Below are 12,790 nucleotides of genomic sequence, written 5' to 3'. Positions count from 1 at the left end.
GGGAGAGTTTACTCTAAAATCAGGGAAATAGTTTCCTACGTGGAACTGCTTATGGCAAAGAATAAGTGAATAATTTCTAGAAGGAGTTGCTAGAAGAATGTGCAGATATTTCTGCAAACCATATCCCCATAATACCTTATTTTATTGTAAAATATTTCTTTAATATTCTTATATTTACATTTGTTTTACCCAACATTGTAAAAACATCACCATATTGGAGATCCCCCTATTAATGAAACTTCCAGATGCTTCCAGAAATTATTTTTCCCCACAAAAATGTCTTCTCTAATATAGAACCTATATCACTATATATACGCACACACAACTACCATGAAATAATATAGAATGATTTCAGTCAGTCATCATTGCATGCATTGTTACTTGAGTGTGTTTTGCTGATTTTCTTTTTTTTTTTTTTTTTGGTGTTTACATTTATTTTCACACGTTATTTGGGAGCCAAACTCTTTCTTGCCAAAGGGTTAACCAGCTGTAATAAGGGAGAAACATCTATTGTGGACATGGATCACAAACTTAGGTCTTCTAATTTGTATCCAAGATTACACCTGTGTTTACTTGCTTTGTCTTTATCAGAGAAAGAACAGCTGCTGTAAATGTTTGCCCACACCTCCTCTATTTCTCAGCAAACACAGGATAAGTAAACTGTTTGGCAGATGGCTACATCAAAATTCAGAGCAATGATGTTTCTCTTTTATCAATAGACTTTCACAGCAGCATTCCAAACTTTTTATGCTACGTTTTGTTTTAAAATGGCTGTAAATTTAAAATTGACTTTGAGTCTGACTGGCATATTTGCTTGCTATGCATGTCGCATGCTTAAATACATGAGTATGGCATTAAAGTTGAATATTGGAGCCTACTTACATACAAAAGAGATGTGAAGAGAAAAAAATTATTCCTCAGACATGAAATAGATAGATAGATCTTTTTTGATACATGTCTTCTTTGCAAACCAATTTCCTCAAAAGTCAAAGTGATACCAGAGAAAACAGAAAACATTTCCCCTTCAAGTGGTCTTGCATGGATTTATGAGAGGCACAGAGCAATTTACAGCACCACATGACAAAAGGAGAAATGTGTATATATAACCACACAGCTTTACCTGTTTGATGGAGGTGAATGTAAACAGCTTGGATTGTGCATATTCATTCAAGGGACACACACACACACACAGAGCAAAGTATTTTTCTGTCTGGCAGACCACTGAGTAGATATCAACTCCCCTTGTTTTATCATCTGTGGTACATCTTGTCTTGAGGCAGTCTCTCCCTCCCTCTCTCTCTCTTTAAAGTTCTGTCGTCATTCCAAGCCGGAATTGTCTGTGGCCGATGGAAGTGCCTCTATCTGATCCAGATCATCGGAATGAGTTTTCTCACTGCAAGTGTTCCTGAGACAATTCCCTGGCCAAAGAATGGAAATAAACCATTGGCTGAAACATCAGATAAGAGAAGAACAATCAGTCATTGTATGTGTGTACACATGAATTTGTGTGTATTTGCGTGCATGCATTTGTTTGCGCCTGCTTGTTCATGCAGCGTTACGTGCAAGTGTCAGTGTGTGTGTAGTTGTTTGTGTGTGATGGAAGACTACAGATCCTATCGGGCTAATACCTCTGTTGGGCCTTTGGCTAGGCATGCATGCTCCATGGTAATTCTGCCCTCCGTATGTTTGTCCTCCCAATAACTGAGGGACTGAAAAAATAACAGGGATAAGAGAAAGCACACACACACAAACACACACTTGGGGGAAGGGAAAGAATATTGACTGGGTGTTATTATTATCGGATGTTGTTGAGTGCAGGTGATCAAGCCCAGAGGTGTCAGTGGGAGTCCAAGCAGATTGTGTTGTGGTTATCTGTGTGTGCTTGTGTTTTATCAGTGCCATAGCAGTGAGGATGTGGATTACACAATCATTATATTCAACTTCTGCCCCTGGACACATGTTTCAAAAACATACACTCAAAGTGCAGATATTTAAACAGATTTCACAGTTGTAAAGTAACAGAATAATTTGATATTGCCATAAGTATTCACTCATCTATGGAAATGATTGAATACAAATATTCTGAAAGAAAACCAAGCACCTAGGCATGCAGACTGCTTCTACAAACTTTTGTGAAAGAATGCGTCGCTCGCAGGTGCTAAGTGAATTCTAGTGAATTCAGTGAATCCTCACTACTAAATATTTCACAGTCAATGTGTTTCAGAACAAAGGGGAAGTGACTGAGAATGACAGCACCTCAGCTATGAAATCTATATATCTATATCTATAGATATAGATCTATAGATATAGATATATATCCATATCTCTATAGATATATATCCATATCTCTATACAGATAGATAGATAGATAGATAGATAGATAGATAGATAGATAGATAGATCTCGATAGAGATAGGTGTGTGTGTGTGTGTGTGTGTGTGTGTGTGTGTGTGTGTGTGTGTGTGTGTGTTTGTTTGTTTGTTAACAGAACAAAGGCATTGACAAACCAAAGTGATCCATAACAATTCTTTGCTGTCTGTGTGTAATGTAGGTAAAACTGACTGAACTGATCATTTCTCACAATAAAATAAAGGCTGTGTTCTCTGAACCAGAGGTACCTATTTCAGTCACCCCAGATTGTCACTACAACAGTGCTGTTGTGCTTTTATTAAATGGCAAAGTGGTGGGCATCTTTGTTGGCAAGAAAGATGTAAAAGCAACAGCATATCATTGCATTCTGTTTCCATTTACCCTTTTACTAGACCATCCATTCTCAACTGGTTCTCCTATTTGGGGATATTTTTGCAAGTGTACCTGATTTTTGTATCTGTAGAATTACCACAAGAGGCTTTTGGATGTGCTGCCTCTTCTCCCATCCAGATTGTTCAGAGCTGAATGGATAATGTGTGACTGACATTGCAAATTATGAAATTTGAATTGGAACAGTCATTGCCACCAAGCTCTTATCATGCAGACACAAGAGCAGAGCTACTCCTGAAAAGTGACTCTTAAACAGAAGAGCTCTCAATCTACCCGAAAGCACGTGCAGACATAATATAGGTGCAATTTAGAGAAGCATATCATCGATGTAATTTACTAATCTTACAGCTCCCATTTAACCATTTTCTAAGTGACAGGAGATCAAGCCCACACAATTGTCATGGAAAATATCAGGTCAAGCACTTTTGCTATATTTCAGTTACAAATGTAAACTTCCAAACACCTATTTTTCATCAATTTTCATGACTGTCTATCAAATAAGGGTTAAAGGGGGATGAGGGGCAGAAAAGAAATACATTAATTTTCATTTGTTCAGCCGTCTATCCAACTGCTGTTCAGAAATTTTGTACTTACTCTGTACATCTACATTTCACAAAAGTTTTTGGATAAAGACACTTTTTTGTTTTTGTAGTTTTGCCTCTATACACATCCACAAATGGATTTTAAATGAGACAATCGGGATGTTATTAAAGTGCGCAATTTAGTTTTAGTTCAAAGGGTTTAACAAACTTCTCCCATCAAGTGTTTAGGAAATACATAAAGCATGGACACATTTCCAACTTATAACAACAATACATCCCTTGATAATAGAATGCAGTCATGAAACACAATATTCCAAGTGTGCTTGAGAGTACTGTCAAGGGTCAGTTGGACTTTTAATTGCAGAAGCTTGCAGTCAGTATTTGTGGTGATAGGCGCTGCATCTTAACATATCACATACAGGCATTCTGTATCAGGAGACAGATACAAGATTTGTTGGCTGAAGAAATGAACTATACTGGCAAAAGTATTGGGCCACAATTCTTAATCTTTGAATAGAGGCGTTTTTAATACAGTTGCCACAGGTGGATAAAAATCAAGCATCTGCCTTTAGAAACATCTGTGAAAGAGCCTAAAGAGCCGACTGAAGCATGGCGCTGTAATAGGATGGCACCATTGCAACAAGTCAGTTTATGATGGTTTTTTTCCCTCCTAGATATTTGACAATCAACTCTAAGTAGTATTATTGTTAAGTTGAAGCATTTACTAATCAACTCAGCCAAATAGACCTTGTAAAATTACAGAGCGGGTTGGCCAAGTGATGAGGCGCATAGTGTAAGAAAGTTGCTAATACTCTGCGAGACCTTCAGAAAGACTGGAGAACTACTACTCAAGACACCCTTTTAAAAAAATTACAATGAAATCTGGTTCCTGGGAAGCCAGATTTGAAGAAAACAAAAGGGATGGCTCAAGACTTTTGCAGAGTACTGTATCCCCCAGTTTCAGAAGCTCAAAAGTATCTGGACAAAGTTTTCTACTTGGATGAAAGTCCTTTAGCTGTACATTGACTTGCATTGGGTATGGAGGAGGAATGAGTTATGTTTTGCTGTTTGCACAATGTTCAAATTGCTACCCAAATTAGACAAAGGTTAGTTGGTGACAGTTAGGTGACAGTAACTTGACATATTGGTGGAAAGAGATACAGTTCCATCTATTTTATTGGCTGCTGAAATTGCATTCTTACATTTCCAGTGATGTTTGTGGCCACAAGTCAATGAAGAAGAAAGAAGAACAGTAGTACAAAGTAAACTACTGTGTAAACCAAGTTTTATTCAATTCATCTAACAATGATTTATTTATCAGTGCGGACATTTAAAAAAATGCTAAGTTTTATTGAGATGATCATTTTGTGTTTGGTGCTCAAGCAATTCATAGTTCCATCACTCAAAGTGTCAGGAAAGCAGAATTTGATTCACCAGAAGTCCCGTAATTAGAACTTGTGGCAATAGAGGCCAAACAAATAATAAATAGAGTAGCTCTCTAGATTTATGTATAATGTTTTCTGTCACAGATCAATGCTTTGATTCAAGTGTTCTTTCTAGGGGTCGCCTAAATCATCTGCCTCCATCTCACTCTATCCCCAGCATCCTCCTTTGTCACACCAACGCTTCGCATGTCGTCCTTTACTCCTCTGTGCGGTCTATCTCTTTTTCATCTATCACATTAAATTACCGTCAAATGAAGGCAAAGCTGTCATTTAAATCCGGTATTCATTAGAGCTGTTAAGGCATAATCCAGCGAGTCACCATTCCAATCCAAGAAGCCATGGATTACTGTGGCTAAAAATCAGACAGCTGCTATATGGTTACTAGACACAGAGTGTTTTGACAAAACAAAAAATAAAGAAATAAATTCCACTGCATAGTATGTCATTTTACAATGCATTTTTCTAGTCAGCTGTGGCCAGCTACAGATACAGATGTTGAGATTACCTGCCGTTTGACAAATACAGATGTGTGCGCACAGTAATTCAGACATCAAACTGACAGCTTGACGGTTGAGGTGCTCAACCAACTGTGCTGCTGTCATGGGTTCAGGCCTGGCTGCCTCTATGCAGCATATATGGCTGATGTTTTAAAAAAATGAGGGGGGGGGGGGAAATCACAAAGCTGTTGCAATTGAAAAGATCTGATCTGTCTCCAGACATGTCTCCCAGAATTGCAGGTTCAATTATCAGAATGTAAGCAACTGTGAAAGACACCTCAAGATGTTCCATGTCAAGGATTTAATTGCTTATATGTTACACTCAATGATCTCTCTCTTTGTGTGTGTGTGTGTGTGTGTGTGTGTGTGTGTGTGTGTGTGTGTGTGTGTGTGTGTGTGTGTGTGTGTGTGTGTGTGTGTGTGTGTGTGTGTGTCAGTTTTTGTACATTTACAAATAAGACAGTTAAATATGCAAAAGACGTGACAGGATTTAATTGTTCACTGTGATGCTCTCATCTTCAAGCTGATTTGATTCCACTTCAGCAGTGAATGTGCTTTGATGGAAATTCTGTATGACAGACATGAAAATTAATTTTGTTTCTTTAAAGGTTGGAACAGGTTAGTTTAAGTTAATGTACCAAATGTTGCTGAGTCCATTTGAAGTAAACTGTTATTGTATGAAATAATTTTCTTGAGGTGAAAAATGCAATTGAATTGACAGTTGTCCTCTCAAGCAACAAAAAAGGTATTTCTGCCTTGATGATGTCTAGAATGATACGTACTGACAGATTTTATATAATAGGTGCATTCACACTTTAGTAGAATAGTTAAACTCAAGAAAGGTAAACAGCGAAAAGTTCTTTTTTCCTGTGTTGGGATAGTTCATTTTAGCTCAATGTTGGTTGCCTTGTGACTACAGCTGACTTTAGCATTTATAAAAAGCATGTAAACATGGAATTAATAGTTTACCATGAATACCTGATAATCAATAAGTTTATATTAACAAACATAATATAGATAAAAAAAAATTCACCTTTAGTCTGTAGATACTAAATAGTTGACACAGGCAAATGTCAGGTCATGCACCTCCTGTTTCTGGCCATCTCAGATATTACATCGTTATATTTTTGTGCCTACTGTATTGCTAATTTAACATTATTTATGCAATGCTACAACCTACATGTTTTGGAGAAGCTACTTTGGTCTCTCTCATATGTTGTAAGCCAGAAATCCATCAATAGGAAATGGGCTCAAACTCCTAATAAAGACATGCTGCACTGAAGCATTAATACAGTAGTTGAAGTCAAGCTAGCAGTCCTTTACACCAACACACTAAGTTTTTAATATTTATACAAACTATTTATATTTTGAATGTATTTATTGCTTATACAGTCCAAATTTGGAATAGGAAGAAGGTCATTGGTTTAAATCCAAAATCTGGCCAGGGCTTCCAATGTGGAGTTGCCATTTTCTCTTTGTGTCTGCATGGGTTCTTTCCAGGTACTCGAGCTTCATCCCACAGTGGAAAGACATACAGCTAGTGAGGTTAGATTAACTGGTCATCCTACATTTCTCACAGGTGTGAATGTGAGTGTGAACTGTTGTTTCTCTGTGTCCTGTGACACAATTATGATCTGTTCGGGGTGTACCCCACCTTTTGCCCTGTGGCAGCTGGGAGAGGCTCCAGCTGTCATGGTGGGGAATGCTGGGGTATTTATGAAACGGACCCAGCTGATATTGCAGCTGATACAAAAACAGATAAACAAGGCGAGGCAAACAAGGGTGAAACTAAATTGAAACCTAAACTCGAAAAACTATGACTAACTATGAAAACTAAGGCTTGGAAAACTATGGAACTGAACAGGAACATGCAACAACGTAACTATGAAATAAACCAAAAATGAACATGAACCTGAACAGTGGGAAGCAAAACCTCTGACTTGGCGTGACTTGAAATGAACACAAACAGACAACCCAACAAGAAAAAAGGAAAGAGACAGAGGACTTAAATACATAAGAGGGTAATGAGGGAAGTGGAAACACCTGGGGAGACGCAGCTGACACAAATGAACACGACGCTACAGGGAAAGCAAAACTGAATACATTAAACATGGAGACACGACTTTCAAAATAAAACAGGAAGCATGGAGAGACATAGACATGACACCTGAGCTTGACAACGTGGAGACAACACAGACATGAAACACGTGACATATTGGACAGGAAACATGACACAAACCAGGGGGCTTGAATGAAAATAATGGCTAAACTAAAACTCAATTAGACCCTAAATAAGAATAACACAAAAACTTACAATCACAAACTTAACATAAGAAACTCAAAAATACAAAATAACTCAAAACGCTGGGTCATAGACCCAGACCCTGACACCAGCACCACATGCAGATGAATTAAAAAGAAAAACATATATATATAGAATATATAATCTATTTAAAGTTTGAAAACATGCCAAAATTCTAGATCCACCAAGTAAACATAAAAGTGTCCCTGTTATGTAAGTCCGTCCCTCTCTCTTGGTCTTTTACCATTTCCTCTGCCCCCCCCCCCCCCCCCCCCCCCCCACACACACACACACACATTCCTACCTTGAGGGTGTGTGATGCATGCAGTCAGGCCTGATAAATGGAAGTGTCTAGGAAGAGGAATGAGTTGGTGCCTTGACCTCCCTCCTGGCATGGGCATCCTTCTCCAGACTGCCTTATCACGAGACGAATGGTCACAATGGTACACACATCACTCCCTTAAAAAAGTGCATTTCTAAAGTAGCCCCTCCAAGTATTTAAGTCGTCAACCTAAAAAAAACGTCCAAGATCATACACGAAGGACGTGCAGCTTTCAATGAAAACAACTTTTTCTTTCTTAGCACAGCTGAAAGGTACATTATTAAGTATTCCACTGAATTGCACGTGACTACAAGAGAGTTTTCAGTTACTGCAGCTGAATTGGTTTATACAAATATGATTGACCATTTATGTGCAATAAGACAGTAAAATGTTCATGATCACTGTGGCAGAAACATACTATTTCAATCAAAAACCATTCAACTTTTGAATCTTAAACCAATTACGTGTTAACAACGTCCATATCTGCAGCTTTTGAATGTTATAGTTTCTCATTAATACCAAAAAAATATGTTATATCAAAGAACATTTTATATTCATTTAAAAACCAAGAGACACCAAAATATGCAAAAACAAAAAACAAAAACGTTGTAATTTCTAGAGTGACAGCCGGCTTATGTGTTAAACAGAGGGATGGCAGTGATAGCAGTAGGGTCACTTCTCACAATAATTCATCATTCCAATAGATAAATAAAAAGATGAGTTCACTGAGATGCTGTTCTAGGTTCTGCACGTTGTTAGAGCCACATTTATATGCTCTACACGTACTAAAGTGCGGTCATCTTAAATGAATCAAAATGCCTCGCAACACATTAAAATGACTAAACTGTATGACTTGTTTGTCTTTCATGTGTGTGTACTGAATATCTATCCCCCCCCTACCCTCGATTTGAGGACTCGTCCATCTTTGTCAGAATGCTCAGTATGGCACATTAAAAATGTTCCCCCTGGCTAAAACTCAAATTTGGAAAGGTTTCTGTTCTTCTCTGGCCTCATCAGTAAATTGAAGGGGGCCATATGAGACACCATTACGTAAATACTTTGTGTGTCTGTGTGTGTGCGTGTGTGTGTGTGGCTTGTATGGAAGTCTGTAGAATGCTTTACAGACAGAAATGATAAGAGAATGCATTTTGGATTATTGGAAGGAAAACAACAATTATTTTTTCTAATAGTTTTAAGAAGCCTGTCTGATACAACACAAAATTAAATGTAAGTGTTACCTGATTTTTTTTCTTTGAAGATGGGTGTCATCAGCTGGACTGGATACTTTGCCGGAGACAGAAAAAGAAAGAGCAGGGGCTGAAGGGCAGAAAAGGTCCAGTTTAATCTTAGCATCTGATTATGACTGGATAAACATGTAATTAAGGAGAGCTACAATATTATATGTTGTTAGACCTCTGGACCAGTAACTTTTGAAGGAGTCAGATCCTTCTTGCAGTATCAAATCAAATTGCATATCATCTTGCCAAACTTCAAACCATGCGCTTGCATCAGAGCTAGAGTTCTACGAGACCATTCAGCATCCTATGAGAAACTCATATCTGACCACATGAAAATGATATAGGTAGCTACAGTGACTGTGTGCAAGCATGCTGTAAAAATGATAGCTTGACAGGCTGACAGAGGCACACAAATATGAGTTGGAAACTGTATCATTTTACATGACAAATGGCAAAAAGAATTAAAAACAAAAAATAAAGACATACAGCTGTTGATCATGACTCATACTTACACAACATGAATTGATTTGAAAAATTGAAAAGAATAGTTTTTTCTTTTTATCTATATATTATTTGACAGGAGTATAAAGGGCAACCAAGGGGAACATTAAAAAGAGCGGAGATAAGTTTTGACATGTATTGCCGACATTAAAACAATGCTATGACTGGATTGCATCCACTGTATACACCTCCGAACATACTTTTGCAATTCACTTATCTCTCTTATCCACTCTCTTGGAAACTTTATCTTTTTCTGACTGTTTTTTTTTCTTGCGATAGCTCAAGGCATGAATTTTTAAGAGCCAAAAAGGCCTTACAGAAATATTCTGTAAAAATCCAATTTCTTTTTGTATTTAAACCAAGCAATGGAAAATGATTGTCAGTAAACAAACATGTTCGATAATTTAATAATTTAAACAAGTTCATTATGTGCTAATACGAGATAGAATTCTTCTGAATGCAGTTTGAGAAAAAAATAGAGGGTTTATTTCTTTTTTAATTTCCTTCGTGCAAAAATAATCTATGAACCGCAGTGCTGCTATGCTGCTGAACTAATGTAGCATTTTAAATCATTTAACATGCCATAATTAAATCCTCCTTCCATTTCATGTTATTTGTCCAGCTGTACCATTAAACCTCAATATTTAATTTGAAATAATGAAAATTTTTCAATTTAAAAGTCAGTTTAAAAATTTAAATTAAAAAACAGTCTACTTTTCCCCTACGTTTTCCATTATCTCTTCTTCCATAGTGGATGGTTCTTGGCAGTGTTGGGATTGAAGTGTTGGTGAAGAATGTGTACGTGTGTACATGCATCCATATAAATAATAATAATACTTTAAAAAATGAGGGGACTAAAAAGAAATCAGAATAGAACAAAGTACTTTCCTGAAACCCTCCCAAATGAAAAACAATTAAGAAAAGAAAACAGTCTACTTTACAGGGTTAGAGGGTGGTTGGTAAGTGATTTTTTGTGTCTGGTGAAAGTTTGCAAGTAGCTGCAGCGAGCAACTTTTGGTCGTGAGGCAATTGCACAAATCTCCCGGTGGGTGGAAACCTTAGTCCAACTCAGACTGACAACATCCCTTCTCAAACAGATTGATAAGGTTCAAAATTAATCACCAGCTAATTTACAAATGGAGACAGGCTGCTAGCACATTGCAATCAGTCAGTCTGTGCCAATGAGAGTAACTTGCCTGCGCCATCAAATGAAGCACATATAACAGTTTGTAGAGACAATTTACTACAATTTCCACTAAATATGAGACTGAAAGGCATTTCTTATTCTAAGCCCATTATGTCTTTGATAGTTGTTGCTAGGAGTGTTTATTATTTGGAATGAGAGGGGGAAATGTTAACAGAACAAGTGCGTAATTGGCTCAGCTGGACAGCTCAAAGCTGTGAGTGCAGTGCCAAAACTTTGGCTCTGTCCTCTCACTCTTTACTTTCTGTGGTATTTTATTTAAACTGAGCAGAACTCAGCTGACGTATCACAGCAAAACGTGTAATAGACACCGTGTCCATTTCAGTGTTGCCAACTCCTCAGTAAGGAAAATCACTATTGGTTGTCCTAAAAGTCGTTAGAAGTCGCTAAATGATATCATCGCCTAATTTGCATAATTGGTCATACTTGTGTAATTGTAACCTACGTTGTAGGAGAGAGAAATAACATTGTGGAAGAGACATAAAGTGTAAAAAAACACCCTAAATGCATTTAGAATATGTTTAGAACTACAAATTCCTGGCTGCCCCTGATTGGATCCGGGGCAGGCGTGGGGGTTTGGGGTTCGGGGGTGCTTCGCCTCGTGCTGGGGCTCTGGCTGGGCCTTGGGGGCTTCGGTCCTCGTCGGTGTGTCGCCGAGGTTGTGGGCGGGTGGGTGCACGGGGCCTAACTGGGGGACTCTTGAACTGGCAGGGATGTTGTTCCATCCTTGCAGGAGTCCACTCTGCAGGTGGGGGAGAGACATAGGAGAGGTGGAGAATAAACTTAACTGGGTGTCTGTTGTTTTGTGTAGTCTGGGAGATGATTGAATGTTGGGGTGGGTACACTTTCCTCTGCGGTGGGGTCGGGTGGGTTGACCCGGGTCCTGTGGGGCCTGGCAGTGCTGTGCTGCCGTAGGCCCCAGTCTGGATGGGCCTGGGCTCCCTTGCCTTGGTGGGTACCAGAGGACGGGGGTGCCTACTGGGGTCAGCGGGGGAGCTGGCCCTAGGATCCTCAGCCCTTCCCATGAGGGTGGCATGGATGCCCCTCCAGTGGTCCTCCTTGGGCTCTCGCACTCTGGGGCCTCTGGATGTCTGGGGCCTGGATCTCCTCCATGCCTGCTTCATGCCCTGGGGGACAGGGCTATGGCTCTCTACATCCTCTTGCAGACCATTACATGTGGAAACCATTTGAATACAAGCGCGCTGATCCACACAGGTGTGCACACGGGTGTTCACTGTTCGTAGACTTAAATTACACCCTTCTTGGCTGCTACTTCAAAGCACATTGTGCGCTGTCTGTCCTGCGTGCTGCACAACAACACTGAATATTTAGTATTTACTGCTGTTTACACTTAGCTAGATTAATGCGATGGTGTTGTGTTTAGTATGTTGCTTTGGGTTTTTTTTTTTTGCTTGTTTTCTATTCTTTCTCTCTCAACAGGTGATCCAGGAGATTTTTTTTTTCCCTTTCTCACTGTCCGTCTCCCCTTCTGTTTTTCTTTTCCTTCCTCTTTCTTTCTCCCTTTCCTATCCCTCACTCATGTCTGTCCCGTCTGTAACAACTGAAAATAAAATAAAATAAATAATAAAAACAAAGGTCGATCAAATGGACCAATACGGCAATGCCACGAGGATCCATTTGGCAAAATAAATCCATTGGGTATCCTTGTTGGTCTTCAGACAACAATTCTGACGGCTAAAGAACCAAATGGGACAGGCAAAAAAAAGAAAAGAAGAAGAACTACAAATTCCTTTAGCAATTATTGTTTTTTTTAATGTCACAATTCCAACCCTCCTCCTTTATCTAGGCTTGGTACTGGCAAAAGTGACCCAAAACAGGCACTCTGGACGATCCGCTGCCTGTGAACACTTTGGCATGGACGAGGTGCCCACAGCAGCACCTGCTGCTTGTTGAGCATAAGAGCTTTATGTGCTTTCACGTCAAAAAGTGGTCATAAGTCTTCCTAATAACACCAGCAA

The 12,790-nt window shown here is 38.9% G+C and overlaps 1 long non-coding RNA gene across 1 annotated transcript; it reads right to left on the bottom strand.

Annotated features, from left to right (window-relative positions):
* Positions 1–229: 229 nt before the first annotated feature.
* On the bottom strand, positions 230–9,187 carry LOC113036723 (uncharacterized). Its single transcript, XR_003274489.1, has 4 exons — positions 9,107–9,187; positions 7,851–7,958; positions 1,629–1,709; positions 230–1,447 (listed from the first exon to the last, which is right to left on the bottom strand). It is a non-coding gene; the product is annotated as an uncharacterized LOC113036723 (long non-coding RNA).
* Positions 9,188–12,790: the final 3,603 nt, after the last annotated feature.

Source organism: Astatotilapia calliptera, chromosome 14 (genome assembly GCF_900246225.1).
Source record: "Astatotilapia calliptera chromosome 14, fAstCal1.2, whole genome shotgun sequence".
NCBI classification, from domain to species: Eukaryota; Metazoa; Chordata; class Actinopteri; order Cichliformes; family Cichlidae; genus Astatotilapia; species Astatotilapia calliptera.
This window is presented reverse-complemented; position numbering and strand designations above follow the sequence as displayed.